Source organism: Lissotriton vulgaris, chromosome 1_1 (genome assembly GCF_964263255.1).
Source record: "Lissotriton vulgaris chromosome 1_1, aLisVul1.2, whole genome shotgun sequence".
Taxonomy (NCBI): Eukaryota; Metazoa; Chordata; class Amphibia; order Caudata; family Salamandridae; genus Lissotriton; species Lissotriton vulgaris.
In genome coordinates, this window is record NC_141685.1 from 119,654,351 (window position 1) to 119,674,181 (window position 19,831).

The following is a 19,831-nucleotide window of genomic DNA, read 5'->3' on the forward strand; positions in this document are numbered from 1 at the left end:
TGGATACAGATACCAATCAAATATAAGCTTCATATGAGCCTCTCTAAGATCTGTGGAATGATTATGTGCCGCTACATCACGACAGAGGCTCCTCCATTCGCTGTCAGAAATGTCCCTCCCCAATGCAGTCTCCCAGTGGTCCATGTATCGAGGTCGGGGGGACACCGTGGTGTCTAGTAACAACCCATAGATGAAGGAGATCGTCCCCTTCATGGTGGACGTGCGAAGAATAAAGGCTTCAAACTTCGTCAATGGTCTAGTAGCGGCATCCACCACCCCAGGTGACGTCGCCCAGTGTAGGAGCTGGAGGTGACGAAAGCGCTCAGTGGGCAGGACACCATAATCCCGCATACAATTATGGAAGGTAAGAGGCGCCGTACCGTGAAACAGATGAGTGAGGGCCCTATAACCACCCTCTCTCCAGACACCAAAGGGTCCATCTGTCAGGGCCGGAGGAAAGGCCGGGTTGAAATGGATAGGAGTAAATGGGGACGGGAAGGTGGTCCACCGGTCGTCGCCACTGACCGTGTCCCAGACCTTCAACACCGTGCTGGTGGGGGTGCTAATATACGCGCTTCTGTGCCGGTCCGCCTTAGGTTTCCAGGCCAGGTCCCCCAAATGGATTTTCCGGCCACACTCCGATCCATGTGGAGCCAGTGCTTCTCTGAGAGCTGTTGGGACCATTCCACCAGCACTCTTAATTGGGCAGCCTTATAATACAAGTGCATGTCCGGGAACCCCACCCCCCCTTCCACCCGTGGACGTCGAAGAACCGCATATGAAAGTCGCGCCCGGCCGCCTTGCCACACAAATTTCAACATCAGGGTCTTAAGCCGACGGAAATAGTCCATCCCTACTGAAATGGGCAGTGCCAGGAAGAGATATAGGAGTCTAGGTAGGAGAACCATTTTAGGCGCGTGAATCCTACACAAATACGAGATGTACTTCGGTTTCCATCTCTCCAGCTACGTACATATTGCCGCCAGCATCGGGGGAAAGTTGGCCGGAAACAGTGTGCCCAGGGTAGAGGTCAGTCTCACACCCAGATGTAACAGGGATGAAGTCGACCATGAGAGTGGAGTAAGCGCTCGAATCCGGTGCACCTCTTCGGGAGGTAGAGTCAGGTTCAGAATATACGATTTGTCGAAGTTGACTCTGAATCCTGCCACCGCCTCAAAATCAGAGAGCACTGTATGGACATGGGGTAACGATAGCGCCGGATCCCGAACCGAAAGTAACACATCGTCCGCGAAGAGCGAAATCTTGTGTTGTTCACCTGAGAAGGGGAGGCCCAAGATCTGTTCGTTCTCCCGAATCGCTAGGGCCAACGGTTCGATGCTTAAAGCAAATAGAAATGGTGAGAGCGGGCAACCCTGACGCGTTCCGCGGGAATGGTGGAAACTCCCGGACCTATGTCCATTAATCAGTACCCGAGAGGTGGGGTTGTTATAATTAGCCTCAAGCATTCTTATGAATTGGGGTGAAAACCCGAAGGCTTCCAGTGTGCGATGTAAAAAGCCCCAGTCAACGCGATCAAAAGCTTTTTCCGCGTCGAGCCCTACTAACACCGCCGGTATGCGAAATCTATTAGCCTTCTCGATCAGATGGATCACGCGCCTCAAGTTGTCGTGAGTTTGTCGACCTTTTATAAACCCGGACTGGTCCGGGTGGACCAGGGCCGGCATCAAATCCTGTAACCTGCCAGCAAGTATAGATGAATACAACTTAGCGTCTAGATTGAGGAGCGCTATCGGGCGATAAGATGCGCATTTGGTAAGATCCTTCCCCGGTTTGGGGAGGACGGTAATCAGAGCCTCAGCCATAGTGTCAGAGGTTCTTCCCTCAGACGCCATTGCGTTAAAAAGGGAAACCAGGTAATCGCAGATGTCCGACGCGAATGTCTTGTAAAACTGGGCCGTGTAACCGTCAGGGCCCGGGGCCTTGTGGAGTTTCAGAACCTTAATGGCGTCCAATACCTCCTCCCTAGTGATGGGGGAAGACAGCAAGTCATTCCATTCCCTGGAGACCTGTGGGATAGGGAGACCACCCAAGAACGCAGACTGGGCCTCTGGATCAAGGGCATCGCTCGAATAAAGATCTGCATAAAAGCGGCCAAAGAGGGCTGCCTTGTCTGCATCTCTGTGCCTAACAGAACCTGTGTGGTCCTGTATGCCCCCAATGTAATCCTTCTCACGCTTATCTCGAAGCTGCCGGGCCAGGTGACGTTCCACCTTGTTCCCCTGGGAGTAGGAGACGCGTCGAAGACGCAGGAGGGTAAACTCAACCCGGTTGTTGTAGTGGGCTCTCAGTTTCCCTCGCACCGCCGTAAGTGGACGGAGGGTCACCCTAGAAGGGTTTGACTTGTGCGCCTGTTCTAAAGTAGCAAGCTCCGCCTCCAGGGCCTCCCTTTCCTTCCGCCGAAGCTTGTTAAGATTCGCATTGAGGGCGAGGCATGTACCCCGTATTGAGGCCTTGCACGCATCCCATGTGGTATATACTGATGTATCGGAGGGCGGGTTAAGAGCGAAAAACTCTCCTAAAGCCCTTCGCAGCTCCTTGCAAGACACCTCATCCTGTACCAACGCTGCTGGGAAGTACCACTTCTGCCAACCGTCCCCCCCCACGGACCAGTGTAACCCAAGCACCACTAGGCTATGATCAGACACTGAGAGTGGAAAAACACTAGCCATTCGGACATCCCCCCTGAGGGCCTGGCTAATAAAAATATGATCTATACGAGAGTACGAGCGATGGAAATGAGAAAAAAATGTATAATCCTTGGTCTGAGGGTGTAAGAAGCGCCAGCTGTCCACCAATCCCAATTCGCCTATTTGTCGCTGCGTTTCTTCCGAAAAAACCCCAGCATCTTCCCTGCGCGCCCCCGAGCTAGCCATATCCCTGTCCCACACCATGTTGAAGTCCCCCAATAGTAACAGGTGCCCTTTTACAAAGTCCCCCATCTTGTCCATCAGGCCTTGTAAAAAAACATTCTGTCCAGCATTAGGAGCATAAACCACCACAAACGTACATTGGCAGCCATATAATGACCCCTTCACCATAGCCAAGGACCCTCCTTATCACTACTCACCCCCATAGGCTGAAAGTGGAGAGAGGCCCGGAACAGGAGGGCCACCCCCCTATGCTTGGTGGATGCTGACGCCCTATAAATAAGGGGGAAATGTCTATGCCGGAGTCTCAGTTCATCTTTCCTAGCCAAGTGGGTTTCCTGGAGGGCAACCACATCAAGATGGTGATCTGATAGGTACTTCCAGAGCTTCTGGCGCTTCTGTGGGGAATTGAGACCCTTCACATTCCAGGTACCTATACTAACAGGCATAATGATGGCGTGAGACTCCGCTCTGTGTGCATATTAAGATGATCAGAGCCCAGTCCCCGGCCCCCACCAACCACCACTCTACACACCCCTGGACCAGACCCATCTCCCAACAACCTCCACCAGACCCTAGATCTCCCCCTCCCTCCAGCAACTCCCCATCATCGGACCAACCAGAGCCAATCAAACAAGATGACCCGCTGAGCACTGTATACTGAGAGCAATCGGATAGAGACACCAAGAACAATGTCCCAAGCACCCTCCGTCCACGGGGAACAGTACACACCCCGCCCCAGCACTCCAAACATCTCCCACCCATGCAAACATCAAAAATTGTATAATCCTCAGTACGGCTCAAGATAGTGACTGCAATGGAGCACACCACTAGCGCCAACAATACCTCACACATACAGTTTTCGGTCATCACCACTCTCCCCCCTCCCCCCGACCCCAACCCCAACACTCCCACTGTGTCCCCGACCCCCAAAACTCCCCACCTCCCACCCCCCTGCAAACAAAAAAAAACAAGAAAACATAACTCAAGGCACTGAACCTGAACAAAGTACTCAGCAGTTCCAATGGGCCACAGTTCACAAGGTTCTCACCGGACTGGAATCGGGGTGGGGGCACCAATTCAGGGACCCCCAGGGCCACGGTCCGGGGTGTCTTCTCCAAAAGTACAATAGTACCCCGGGACCTTAGGGCCAGAGTCCCCCTGGCGCCCAACCATCATAGTATCGGGGATCACGCTGCTCCAGAGCTTTGTTGAGAATCTGCTATTGTAGCCGAGGCCACCGATGCCACCGCATTACCCCTTTCTTGCAAGCTAGCAGCACGATCCGGCCACCCCCGGTTCGGGGATGAACCAATTCTATGCCATGAGGAGGATCGGTGTCGTCTCCTCGATGGGGAGGGATGTGTCGCTTGGGAGGGAGGAACGTCCTCCAGGCCCAGAAGATCCTTCGCCACCTGCAGGGAGCGACTTTGCGCCAGCCTATTCTGCCATCTGAATATGATGCGGAAGGGGTGCCCCAGGAGTACGAGATGTTGCGTTCCTGCAAAAAGGAAGTTACCGGGCGGAATTCTCTCCTCTTCTGGAGTGTCGATGCCGCCAAGTCCTGGTAGAGCTACGGACGGTGGTCCCTGAATTGCAAGGAGGAGATGGCTCTAGCCTTCCGCAGGATACACTCCTTCACCTGAAAGTCATGCACACAAACAAGGATGTCTGGAGGGGGGCCCCCTCCTCTTCGAGGCAGACCGACTCTGTGCACCCTATCCATTTTAATTTCCTGCACATCCTCTTCGTCTAAGATCTGTAAGAACAAGGCTTGGACATAACCTCGCAGGTCTCCAGCTTCTCCGTCCCATGGGACCGCCCTCATGCGAATGTTGTTCCTCCGGGAACGATTCTCTAAGTCCTCTGCGTGGGCCTGCAGGTCCAAATTCTGTTCAGTAAGACGAAGAATGTCCTGTTGTAGTTGGTGCACATCATTTGTTACACTCAAGTCGTGATCTTCCAGCGTCGCTACACGTTCACCAATTCCATCTACCTCTCTCCGCAGCTCCCGGAGATCTGACGCCAACTGGGCGCGAAGCTCAGAAATGTCCTCTTTGATAGAGGTGAACAGCTCAGTCATGAAGGCCTTGGTGGCGGGTGCTTCATCATCCGATTGCCTGGATGAACCACTGGCCCCGGGGGAAGATGGCTGCTGCGAAGACTTGGAGGTGCCGTCCTTTCCCGGCCTTCCCTTGCAAAGCGTGGTGGACATCTTGAAGTTCCGGCTGTGGCGCGGAACCAGGGCTATTGTACACTCTCCAGGGACAAGGAGTGCTCAGGTGCAGCGCAAGACCTCACCAGGTATTCAGTCTCTGTCCCCCGCGTATCTGCGCCACAGCCAATGCCTGCCCAGCCAAGATGGAGTCATAAAAGCTTCCCGCCAGAAGGCGCCTTCCAGAGCCAATGCAGTGACACTTTCGTCAAACAACCCGATCCCGGGTCCTCCGCTATTGTAGATCGGGGCCACCAGTCCGGACCCCCCGGCTCCGGCAATGCTCCTCCGCACTCCTCTCAAGGCTATGGCACGGCTGCAGCCGAGGGAACAGATCAGGCCAGCCTTTCAGTCCGCAAGGCGAAGTAGGCCGTACCACCTCCGTTGGCTTCGTCGTGTCTCTGGTCTCCAGACCCACCAGCACCTGTCTCCCGGCTCCCCCAGGGAACCACAGGCCGTACCTCGGCCCCAGACGGCATGCAATCCAGCCAGGAGACCCCGCGGTCGTGGCAGTCTTCTTACCGTGGAGCTCCGCGGCGGCCTCAAGGCCTAGATCCGCCCACTCGCCGGGCCGGTGCCCACAGTGCAGGGCTTGTTCCCTCGACCCCAGCCGCTTCACGCTGCGGTCAGTACTTCAGAGAGCACCAAGTCGCTCTCCGTTGCGGTAGGGTCGTCCCCCTCCATCAGCGGCTGTAATCAGCTCCTTCGGTACACTCCACTAATGGCCTCTCCCAGCCTCTCTCAGCTCCGACGACAGCCCGAGTTGCCCTCTCCACGCGGTCACCAAGTCCCCTTGGTCGGCTGCAACAGAGCGTCCTATACCGCCTTCAATGCTTCGATGTTGTGCCGCAGTACTGGCATGCGTTAGGGAGGGCAGGAGAGACCCGCGGCTCCGCGACACCACGCCTAGCCGGCGTCGGGCGCCTCCGTGCTCACGGGCCGGCCCCCTCTGCACGCGAGGCCGGTGCTTACGAGGCTGGGAGTCGACTCTCCCCCAATGGCGTTCTCCGGTCTCCCGCAGCCCCGCCGGCAGCGCCGGACCGCACCACTCGATGTCAGTGGCCCCTGCTGGTATCTGGAGGCCGGTCAGCACCCCGTGGGCGATGCTATACAACGCTAAGCTGGTCGGGCGCCGGAGGGACTCGAAAGTGCGTCTTACTCCATCTTGGCCACGCCCCCAGGCAGTGTGTTTTTTTAGTGTTTGGTGGCACACACTGCTTGGTAAGAACCGTCTGAATTGGATCGAGGAACCTTCTGGGAACAAGTACGATATTCCAGTGAAAGAAGATTTTCCGCAACATCGACCTCATTCAGTGTAAGCTCAATACAATCTAGTGATTGGGTTCGGGAGGTAAGTCTGGAAGCCCTTGAGATGTCTTCGCAAATTACAAAGCTAATTACTCGGTCCTGGAGGGTGCTGGAACCACTATACGTTGCATGGCTGCGGGGGGGCTAGCTTGCAAAAAGATGCCAACTTGGGAGCCTTACCTACAGTGGGTATCTCCCACTCTGGATAAACCACCTGATGAGATGTAGAGTCAGTGGGTACAGGGCGAGAGAGACAGGAAGAGTCCTTATTCAATAGCTGATTTACCAGGGAAGTAAGACCTCAAGCATGGTTCTCATATCCTCGTCCTCTAGTCTGAGAGTATTAATGAGGCTAAGTATTTCTTGGGGAACATTAGTAGATCTACAATCTGGCTCTCGGTTTCATGTCTCAGGATGCTGTTTTTGATGAGGGGGTTGACACCTAGGCCCCCTTTCGGTGTCCTCCTCCAACAACTCCACCAGTGGTAGAAACCTATTAGTGTACGGGATTTCCGACTCTGTCTTCTGTAGGTCACTCCCAGATGACTTATTTGAGGATTGGCTATCAGCATCTAGGTTTCCCTCACAGCCTATGTCTGGGCCCCCTTTTTAGGTCAAGCCTAGAGCAGCCCATGCACTGCTCTAGCAAAACAACCTTTTGGAATTGCTGTGGGCTTTTCTCGCCCTTGTGCGTGAGAAAAGGCCTACGGGTTTCGGTCACGAGCGGCGGCGTGCAGTGTGCCATCTATTTTGTGTCACTTTTCACACCAGCGCACACGCACCACTCGCAATAGACTCGCACCAGCAATGTCTGGTAAGTGAGACCTAAAAAGGAAAGTGCCCCACTTCAAACATCTACAACTTTCACTTTTCTGTACTTTAAATCCATTAAAATTGTGTATTTGAAGTGTAGGGATACATTATAAGGGAGTATTTGCTTGATACCGATTTTTACTTTATTAGTGGGTTTTTATAGCGTACTAAATAAATAGCTGAACCTTTTGAAATGTAATTCACTAAAAGGGAAACCTAAGCCAGAGTCTCATAAGAAAACAAACACAACAGGACAGTGTCTGAAGTGCTGATGTGGAAGAGGCTATCCGCAGCCTTCTGTCAATGGAAATGTGGCAGGACAGTGAGTCGGCGTTCATCCTCTGGTGGCCAATCATTCTTTTACTAATTTGCCCTTATCACTTTGGCTGGTGGAGGGTGATTTTTGCTTGCCCTTTCCTCCTGTCCTGCTTGCTGGATTGACAAACTTGGAAGTGATTGTCCGGATATCATTAGGGCATCAAGTATTTTGGGAGCGTCTTCCTCTGATGTTGCCCATAAGCCAAGAGCATGGAATTAGATCAGGCCCTGGTGGCAGCCAAGGTGCTTCATTCCTTTCTCTTTTTAGCTAAAATTCTGGTGCCAGTCACATCCTTTGTTTTCTTCCTAGAGTTTGACTTACTGTGTTTCTTATTCACTATTTTCAAAGTCAATAGAGTGTGACAGAAAATGTTGCTTCAAGCACACCTTCACAGCTTATTTGATCATCCGAGTAATACGCACCATTATGTTCAGGGATATCTCATGTTGTTCCCTACTTAAATTAAAGTATCAAACAGTGATGTGCAAAGGGGAATAAATGTAGGAGTATTCTTACTGGATCACTCCCGGTTTTGGGACTGACGCTGTTGGTTTTTAAACTATCCACTGGTACCCTGTCAACCATGACACAGTGGATGTGCTTTGACCTTTGAAACCACGTGCGCATGCGCTGCTCTAGGAAAACAACCTCTTGGAATCGCTCTGGAAGCGTGTGAAAAGGCTTACGGCTTGCAGTTACGAGCAGCGGAGGCAGTATGCCATCTGTTTTGTGTCAGATTTCACACGAGCGCGCACATCACTCGCGGGTCGCTGCAGCTTCCAAAATTTCTGAGTTTGCTCCTGAAACTGATGCTCAAGGGGCGATCTATCTTACCCCGGTTTCACCCTTTCTTCCACCCTGTTCCTTAAACCTGCTCTTCTGTGTTCCTTATAATGTTCTATTATCTCTTCCCATATCTTGTCCTTTATTTGAAGTAAGCCCCCCTCTCTCTCTCTAGTTCTCACGTTTACTAATTAGAGGCATTTGGTTTGAATTCACTGTAAATGGAGTCAAATGATTCGATTCAGTCACTGTGCTGCAGAAGGAGTCACACACCAGAGTTAGTATTCTGTAAGAACACAGTCAGTTCAGTAAATGAAATAAACCCAACAACACAGAGAATTGGTCACCCCATCCACCCGACGAGAGGCTGCGCACAATGCTCGCACAAGTGAAATGCACTCATTGTCTGACATACTTAGCACTGAACCTCCCTGATTGGCTTTGGTACAATATTTATGTACATATGTGGTATCTGTAGAGCGCAAACCTACCCTACAGGCAGCTGAGCACTATACAAGGGGAAAGGTAAAGGAAAGTCCATGAGTGATCGGAGGGGTGTCTGGGTTTAGGGAACAGAAGTCTATTGTTACTGCATTGTGATGTAGTGTTATGTTTTTTAAGGTGACTTGTGTTCTGCACTATGCTAAACTGGAGCAGAATTAAGGGTGTTGTCCCCAGATCCTGGGTGCATGCATAGATGGAGTCGGCTTTGGGGTGTCATAATAATTACCACATAATGATATGCTACATAATTACACTGCACTAAATGCAACATTCACTCCAAATAATACCGCTTAGTGCCACATGATTACATGCCACATAATTACACGCCACATACTCTACTGAATAAAACATACACTCCACACAATACCACTGAGTGCCACATAATTATATGCTGCATAATTACACTGCACTCAATGCAACATACACTCCAAATTATACCACTCAGTGACACTTAATTACATACAACATACTTACACTCCACTCAATGCAACATAAATACACTCCACATAATATCACTCAGTGCCACATTATTATATGCTTTTTAGAACAACAGTGGTCCCATGCATTCAAAAATATATGAAGCAAGAAATATAGACAAAATCAAATCTATATTTGGAGTGACATGTCCTGCCGGACAGAGGTCATTCAAGTTTACTCTATAAACAGTTAATCCATAAAGTGAGAATACCTTCCACAATACACCTGTGTGGTGCACAAGCCTGTGCCCAACACTAACGGGGTGAGATACATAGAAGGGTTTTTTAAGGCAAGCAAACGTTTTTATGTTTAAATTCAAATTATACAGAAGTGTCAAAAAGCACCATTACAATACAATACATAGAAATCAAGTTTTGTATGGGGTGCTAGACAGGTCGGCGGCGTTTCGGTCCCCCTATTAGGTCATGGGGACCATCATCAGGACAATCAATAGTTGCCTTAGCGTTATAAAACCTCAAATTGACTGAAAAAGGAAAGGAAATAAGGAGAAAATATGTACATTTTAGAAACAAAATATTCATTATGTCTAATCAAGTGACTGGAAGTGAAACGTGCATCCGAACGCTTTAGAGGTGAAATGCCTCGCGATTTCAAGTGGTATTACCACAAGGCGAGTGAGTTCGAACGTGCTTTAGAGGTGAATTGCCTCGCAATTTCAGGTGGTGAGTTCGAACATGCTTTCAGATGGGCGGAAGGCAGGGGCTGTGCCGAGGTGGGGATCAGGCTGGGAGCATATGTTTAATATGACCGAGCTGCCGGCAGCCGAGTGCGAACATGCTTCAACGTCCAAGGACGTGTCAATGCGTGGTAATTAAAAGTGAGCAATCGCAATTTGTGCCTATTCCGAGGAAGCGTGAGCGATCTCACAGTCATGAGCGTGGTGATACGAGGAACGTTTATGTGACTATCGGGGGTGAACATACACGAAAAGTGCCTATCTTGGGGAAACTTTAAAAATGGTTCGCACGGTGCGTCAAGTGCCAATGTAGGCTGGACGGATAGGCTTACCAGGGCAGCGCACTGGTACTAGATTGGCAGGGAGGATTAGCCCGTGTCTGAAACAGCAGCCTTACGGAGGGAAGGCAATACTTAAATTAATTTAAGAAAATGAACAGGGCAGAGACCTGGTGATCGCGGCCATGCACAGCTCCTTACCGGAATCAGCCGCGAGTTGCCGCGTTACATTAGCGTAATCGGGCGGCGCCAGGGTAGTACCTATCGGGAAAAACGGGACATAAGAAACTTGCATATATCTCTCTTTCGGGGTAGAGGAGCTGCAGGTTGCTAATAACTTACCGGTTTAGTCGGTCTTCCGATGTGTTCCCTGGCGTACTCGGGCAATGGATCGGGGGAGTGAAGAGTGGGTGAAAAGGAGCTGATTGGCCTGTGATAGTGACGCCTTTAAGGGCATAGACATAGACGACGGGTGCATGCCGCGGCGGCCATCTTGGACGAGGTGTTATTAAAAAGGAGGTGCATAGTGTTTAGTGCAAGTGATTACATTTTACCAAGGGGGTCACAGAAGAACACAATGAAAGGCACAAGGTTGCCGTAGCAGACTGTGATTTCAAGAGTGTGAAGCAGATTTCAAATTAGAGCAGTCCATTCCTCCTGCAGGTTCAATCCAGAGTTCAGACTGTCCGATTTTAATATCCATTTTAGTTCCTCTCTGTTGAGCATACGGGTCAGGTCACTGCCCCTGGGTGGGATGATGACTTGAGTGATCACAGTCCAGCGGATTTCATTTTCCGTATGTCCTTTATTGACAAAATGTTCAACCAGAGGAGCATTTGGTGTTTTGCACCGGATCCGACTGCGATGTTGAGATATTCGCAGTTTAATTTTCTGTTTGGTCTGGCCCACATATATTAAGTCGCAGGGACAAAAAATGGCATAAATGATGTTACAACTATTGCAATTAGTAAAGGTTCGCAATTCATTTTTCACTTCTTAATATACAAACTCTTTACAATCAATTGAGAAATCGCATACAACACAAGACGCACACTTATAGTGACCTCGAACAGGGGGAAATGGCCAATGGTCATGGAGTGTGGTGTTTTTTCGTACTTGCAAGGGGTAAGGCTGCCCTCACCAGCTGATCTTTCAAATTATTGCTTTTCTTGAAAGCGAAGAGGGGAGTTTCCCAGTCGAGTAGGCCTGAATTCAATATGTGCCAGTTCTTTTTAATACTTTGTTTGACACAGTTGGAGACGCTTGAAAAAGTAGTGACACATACCATCTTTTCAGAGGTTTGTTTAGGTTTGGGCTCCAGAAGAGTATCATTAATTACATACAACATACTTACACTCCACTCAATGCAACATAATTCCACACCACATAATTACACTCTACTGAATGCAACATACACTCCAAATAATACCACTCAGTGCCACATAATTACACACCACATAATTACACTCTACTAAATGCAACATACACCCCACACAATACCACTCAGTACCACATAACGATTTGCTACATAACTACACTGTACTCAATGCCACACACACTCCAAATAATACCACTCAATGCCACATAATTATACTCTACTGAATTTAACATACACTCCACACAATACCACTCAGTGCCACATAATTATATGCTACATAATTACACTGCACTTAATGCAACATACACTCCAAATATTACCGCTCAATGCCACATAATTACACGCCACATATTTACTCTACTGAATACAACATACACTCCCCATAATACCACTCACTGCCACATAATTACATGGCACATAATACCACTCAGTGCCATATAATTACACACCACATACTTACACTCCACTCAATGCAACATACATACACTCCACTTTATACCACACAGTCCCACATAATTATTTGATACATAATTACACTGCACTCAATGCAACATACACTCCAAATACCACTCAGTGCCACATAATTGCACGCCACCTCAGTCAGTCAAATATCTTTTATTCGGTTTCCAAAATTTTTTAGGAACTATAAAAAGTACATTGCAATGAACAGTATATACAAGTGGGACGGCAAAACGAGTTATACGAAAAGACAGAATTTACATAAACAAGATACATTTTTAAGTTAAAAACAGACAGAGTTATTAGACACAATGTTAATAAAGTGCATGTGCATTTAAAAGTCAAGTTAATCATAATCACACCGATATTTTGTACAAGTTTTAAGAAAACCAGCTACACATTTAACAATAGATTCAAAATCTAAAAGTTGCAAAGCGTAAAGAGCGGGGTGGCAAGTTATTAAACAGAATGTTAATAAAGTGCAAGTGCATTTAAAAGGTAAGTTAATCATAGTTACACCGATATTTTAATCAAGATTCAAGAAAACCAGCTACACGTTTAGCAACAAATTCAGAATCTAAAAGTTGCAAAGCATGAAAAGCGGGACGACAAGATCTCAAACCCATTGATAACAATAGGGGAATAATCCAACGCTTTCGAGGTAAATCATAAAATCTGCAAAAAAGGGTAACATGGATTGTGGATTGTTCCGCGGTATTGTCACATGGGCACTTGGTGATGGATTTTGACCAGTCTTGTTTTTTCGGAAAAGAAACAATACGAAAAAATGTATTAAAGAGAAACCGGGTCAGGAGATATTTTTCGTGAGCGATCAAATAATATTTCAGGTAGGGTTGGATGCTTAAGGAAGATTGAACACTTAAGATCTGGATATTGGAGATCTTAGTGATTTCCTGAGATATTCGAAGTTCCCTCAGATGTGATATGCATAGGACTTTTAGATTTTTCCTTGACAAACTTAATAGGGATGACGGCTCTAAAAAATATGCCACCTAATTACACTTTACTGAATGCAACATACACTTCACACAATACCACTTAGTGCCACATAAGTATTTGCTACATAATTACACTGCACTCAATGCAACATACACTCCAAATATTACCACTCGGTGCCACATAATTACACGCCACATAATTACACTCTACTGAATAAAACATACACTCCCCATAATACCACTCAGTGCCACATAATTACACACCACATAATTACACTACTGAATGCAACATGCACTCCAAACAATACCACTCAGTGCCACATAATTATATGCTACATAATCACCGCACTCAATGCAACATACACTCCAATTAATGCCACAAAATTACACTCCACTGAATACAACATACACTCCCCATAATACCACTCAGTGCCACATAATTACAGGCCCATAATTACACTACTCAATGCAACATAATACACTCCACATACAACTCAGTACCACATAATTACAAGCCACATAATTGCACTCTACTCAATGCAACATAAATACACTCCACATATTACCACTCAGTGCCACATAATTACACGCCACATAATAACACTACTCAATGCAACATAAATACACTCCATATAATACCACTCAGTGCCACATAATTACACGACATAATAACACTCTACTCAACGCAACATAAATACACTCCATATAATACTACTCAGTGCCAGATAATTACACACCATATAATTGCACTGTACTCAATGCATCATAAATACACTCCACATAAATGCACTCTATACCACATACCACCAATCAACATAAATGCACTCCACACCATGACACAATTTTCCTAAGCATAATTTCACTCAACACCATAGTTCCAGGCCACACATTTCAACTCCACATTTCCAAAACACACTGCCTAATTACACACCAAACAACATGTTTCAACTCCACAATCCACAACGTACCTCCAATCCACACCATATATTGTCACCACCTGAGCACTAATCATCATTCACCACCACCATTTTGTATCAGCGCATCACCTAATCATCCCGTCAGTCTGCCCTTGGAATCTGGCATCTGTTGATTGTCCCCTAGTGTCCGTCTGCTGCTCGTGTTCTAATTAAATTATTGTTTTCCAACCTACACTCCCCCGTTATTTATGTCCCGCTTTCCCATAACAAAAAAAATTATAACAAGCAAGCATGAGAACAGGCAGGAAAAAGTTGCCAGCAGTGCAAGTACAAAAAAAGTAGAAGACATTTTTTATGTTAAAATCTTTTTTTATCAGGTTTTTCAGTTGTATATAATGTTGTCTTCGTTTGTATAAACGTAACAAAAATGCTTAACACTTTTTATTATAACTTTTCAACAGAATTCACAGCAGCCACAATGCTCTACAACATAGCCAAAAGTTCTGGCTAAAAACATAAGGTCCCAAAGACGTGACCCATTGGCTATGGCAAAACTTGTTTTACTGGGTTATGAAACATAGCTGGAATAGCTAATTGGCGGGCCGTAGTAGGGTTGTTTAAACTAGCTGGTTGGGTAGAGCGTTGTGGGGATTTAGTATTTGTTACATAGGTGGTTGTATCTGTCACTAATATGTCCTCGCACTCGGTAATGCGGGTGTCTATCCTATCCAGTACACAATTACTCCCTGAATGTTTCTGTATCTTCCTAGCCTTTTTCCCTTTACTATCCCTCCCGCCCCTCCCCCACTGCCCGCCATAGTTTTCCTTTTCCCCATGCTACCTCTATAGTGCAAGTTAAGTCTAAAGCAACCTGTCTACACAATCAGCAATGAACAGGCCTCTTGGCCCCGTGGACAATGAGAACCCTCAGGCATCCTTATACCGGCCCCACAAACCCCTCAGGAGAGAGAGCGTAATTATTTAGAATCAAAGAGAGTAGTTTGGGCAATGCTGGGAGATACCCGCGTTAACAGTACCTTGACTAGTCCACGACAGTTCTTGAATGTCCAGTAAATCTGAGTAGGCAAGATGCCTAATACCAGTGGAAAGGGGGTAGCCCTGCCTCTTCCTGGCAATGAGGGCAAGGACGGGACAGCCCTTGGCCCGGGCTTCGCCTGCGCACGTCCCGTGCTGCAGGGGGAGAGGCAGCACTATAAGCGCGGTGACATCAAGGGATGCTGGGCCAGGCAGTCCTCACACTGAGGTTGAGCACCTGGATGGGCTGATGGCACTAGCAGCGTTTCGGACGTGGACCATGGAACTCCTGTGCCACCAGGGTGCTGCACAGAGCTTGTGGTGTCCCTTGCTGGTGATAAGATAGCTTGCTCCCCTAGTGCCTGGCCTGTGTTATTGCATTGTTTGCATCAGATTCACCTAGTGCCTGGCCTGTGTTATTAAATTGTTTGCGTCGGATTCTCCTAATGCCTGGTCTGTGATATTGCATTGTTTGCGTTCCGTTTTCCTAGTGCCTGGCCTGTGTTATTGCATTGTTTGCCTCAGATTCACCCAGTGCCTGGCTTGTGTTACTGCATTGTTTGCATCAGAATCTCCTAGTGCCTGGCCTGTGTTATTAAATTGTTTGCATCAGATTCTACTTGTGTCTGGCCTGTGATATTGCATTGTTTGAGTCCCGTTTTCCTAGTACCTGGCCTGTGTTATTGCACTGATTGTGTCATATTCTGCCAATGCCTGGCTTGTGTTATTGCATTGTTTGCATCACGTTTTTCTAGTACCTGGTCTGTGTTATTGCACTGTATGCGTGGCTTTTGGTATGTTATTATTCTAATAGTTGCAGCTTTTCTACCAAACATGGTACCTTTTATCCCAATCAAGTGCATCTGACTGCAAGGACACTTCCTGCAATAACAATCTACTTCCTATTTATGTGGCAACAGACAGCACAACATGTCTGCCAGAGATGTTGTAAGGTCAGAAACAGTACATAGGTAAGTAGGTATGATGGAAAACAAACTATTGGGTAGAATTTTAAACGTTGAAGCTGCTGTGATAGACGGCAAAAAATTCATGTCAAAACATCAGCATTAGGACAATAGTACATGGAACAATAACGGTAGATATATTTACACTTCTGTGCAGTGCGTGTCACTTAATGTTCTTTTCTTCCACTCTCATGAGATGGTTTTGCAAGGCAACTCTGAGCTCACTGAGTGTGGAGCTTCCATGAATCTCAGAGACGGGCTGTTCCAAAGACGGTAACAGAGAAGGTTGAAATATCTGAGTCTTGATCCTGGCAGATGGATGGGTGATCCCTGAGAGGGTATGGGTGGTCTGTGTGTTGCCAGGGCTCTTCAGGGGGTTTAAGAAAATGTCAGCAATTTGTGGAGGGCCCTATTTTGCGTGAGAAACACCCAGCTTCATGCAATACAGACTTAAGGGCTTGTGTCTGCGCAGGATGATTTATCAAGAATTAACATCTTCAATTACGACAGATAGAGAAAGTCAATGTACCTTGGGGTGCTTCAAAAGCTTGCTGCACTCTGCTGGTGCAGGCAGGATGTTTATTCTCTAGTTAGCATTTGCCAGGGGATGTTCAGATACAGTGGAGTCTTGTAGTATGTGTTAGATGCGGTAGAACTGTCTCAATGCTCTACGGAGCTCAGAAAATCCAGACTCTCATTCATCTCAGAACTCGAGCTCTGTGGCTTGACCAGTTGAACTCCAATAAAGAAGATGACATAGACCAGTTCTACCTCTCCCGACCTTTGAACTAATCATTGAGGAAAGAAGCCCTTGTCTGGAAGGAAGATCCGCACAAGGCACCGCTGGCAGAAGCACTGCCTGGAAGGAAGATCTGTAAAAGGCACGGCTGACAGAAGTTATGCCTGACTGTGACCTCAAAGCAGTGAGAGACCCACAAACTACAAGATCCTTCAAGCCCAGCTAGCCACACTGGACACCGCTAGTGGCAGAGTTTGTTAAGCTGCGCTGCTCTCACTGATTTTTAGTGCCAGGAGTTTTTCCCGCACTGTAAAATCAGCACGAACAGCACTTTCCTTCGTGCCAGAGGCCGCTGCTGCCTCTGCCTCTCTAATTGACATTCTAATCGAGTGGTAGCTTCATCAACGAGATTGACAGAGTTCTACCCTCGAGTGGTCGCGACCTGCCGTGACCTCCCGCAGTGAGAACTATTACCAGCAGGAAGTCTAGCACGTTATATTTTCCCACAAGCACTCGTCACCTTACCGTTGGCGAACCACTTGAGAAAAAACCTCAGTTCTGCATCACGAGCTACGCCAGCAGAGTGGAATTCTTCATCAACTCCTAGTTTTGAGGCAATAATCTGTTGGAAAAACTCTAAACTAGGCCCTAAGTCGGCAATAAGTGTTGTAGAAGAAGTGAGATCCATGGCCTTGTGACTATCAGGCTGTTATCTGACTTCTTATGAACCCCACAGAGTGAGTGCGCAGTCAGAGGGCAGTAGGGGGGTCGCAGGACAAGAAATTAGTAAACTTGAATATGAGAAATATGGAAAGGTAGAAATGTTGCATCACCTGTGGATAACTGACACCTCCTCCCGCGATGCCAAATGCCGATCCAGTCACAAATTGGCATCCTGAACCCCAAATGGACAACATCATGCCAGATGCCATGTAATAGTGGAAAAAGGGGAAAAAAGAGTAATATGCACACATCTGATGCGGGGATATGTCAGGTAAATTAGTGGTTGTGATGGATTCTCTATAAGTTCTAAATGACTGATATCGTTGAATATTAAATTATATGAATCAATGTTTGTTTGCCTTATCTGCGCTTACAATGTAAAGTACGGGCCTTACAGTAAACCCCTCGCTCTGTTTTACACAAAAACCCCCGAAGGAGCTGCATCTTACAGAACTTTATATACTTTAGAAAAAACGAATGACTTGCTTTTTAAAGTTGTCTTTCAGGGCCAGAACCGGGTGCTGTTATCTGCACTAGTTTCAGGGAGATGGACAGATGTTATGGTGATAGGAAACCCCCCTCAACCCACAATAATGTTACAATCTTCCAGGTTAGAAGAAACCAGGAATGCTTGAACCAATGGGAGCTGTTGAAAGTGTCAAAGGTGACTTATGAACAGCAAGGTAAAGACAGGAGTTAGTATTTGAGATGATCTTAAGTGGATAGGAAAGAAATGAGAAGTGTGTGAATGGAGTTACTTTCGTTGTATACTTCATAAAGAGTTACTGAAAATTTTGCAGCCCCGCCTGATCCATCTCTTTTTCTAAACTCTATTGTTGTTTTAATGAAATCTTGACCGTATGCATCTATCTTAAGCAAAACCTTAAGCACTTGGGTGCTTCGAGCACCCTTACTTTGCTAAGTTACTCTGTGAACACTGTTAAATCACCTCGTTTTCAGACATTAATAAGATGTCACCTGATTACCAGAACTTTTAGTTAAATATTTGTGTATGATGAAATATTCCCTACTAAGTTTCAAAGGCAGTAAAGAAGAAGGGGGTGATTTACTAAGATTTTGCGTCGTGTTTGCGCCACAAAAGTGGCACAAAACAGTACAAAATCTTTTTTTCCTAATTTTCTTTCCAGCAAAAAATATAAAAGTAATGTGAAGCATCGCATAGCACTGCTTCGCGTTACTTTGCACCATGGGGCCTGTCAAGGGTGGTGCCTGGGCATTCCCTTGCAAACACCCATTGTTTCTCACGCTAAACCCAATTTACCAAATACAGTAGATTGGGTTTAGCGTGAGAAAACTGCGCCCTTTTAAACTAGGTGCTTGGAAGGAGAAATGCTTTCATTTCTCCTTCCTTTTCTGACTTTGCATGCATGGTGCACTGTGCAACATGCATACAAAGTTGGAAAAGGTTTCCTTCATGTCTAGGCATAGTATTTTGTACAGGAAGGGTGTCCTTCCTGTACAAAACCTATGCTGGACTCACACACACAAACACCCTAGCGCTCTGGTGCGTGCATGGCGCAGGGCTGCTGTAATCAGTGCTGGCGCAAGTGAAAGGGAAGGAGAGAGCCATATCTTTGAAAATATGGCGCTTTCCTGCTCCCTCCCTGTTGAGCAGCGCAGCCTCATGGGGGGGGGGGGGGGGGGGGGGGGGGCGTTGCGCTGCATTGTGTGTAGATTTGGTAAATTTCCCCAAAATGTCTTTTACAACCAGTTAACATTGTGAATTATAATTCCAATATGTTTCAATATAGTAATTTTCAATATCTTTACATCCAACAGAAAACAAGCATCGACTGTAAGAAATGGCCATCTATAATGAAGCTAATGCTATAAATCTTCAATAATAGCAGAAATAATGAGCTACAGTATTCAGCAAAACATCAGCGCAGTCGGCGACAGATGAACCTGCACACAAACTGACAGATCCCGGATGAAGCATCAAGGGCAGTTCAGTGATTATAAGAGGCTGAGCTGTGCACCGCCACGCCACAGGACGAAGAAATGACCTTAGGAAAATTAAGGCAACAACAATAACAAACCGCCTCCCGTATAAACAAGTGTCCAATACCAACTTTGATCATGGGATCTGTATGGTGAGATTACCGCAGTGCTCTGTTTTCTAATATGATGACAAGCCATCATTCCGTGCTCTAGGTGTATTGTAAACTCTTTCTGGACAAACAACAGTAACCAGAGAAGAGCACAACAGAGTGGAGCCAGACAACTGACAGGTAAAGGAAAGAGGAGTTCTTCTATCTACAATACAATAGACTATCCTAATTTGCACCGGTCAGAAGGAAGATACATCTTTACCCTCAAGCGTGCATAGCCATAATCCAATCTAAAGGCACAA

At 46.9% G+C, this 19,831-nt stretch overlaps 1 protein-coding gene across 1 annotated transcript in view; it reads left to right on the top strand.

Moving 5' to 3' along the window:
- The window catches only part of LOC147737706 (uncharacterized), a 43,020-nt gene that overhangs the window by 21,396 nt on the left and 1,793 nt on the right, over positions 1-19,831 (top strand).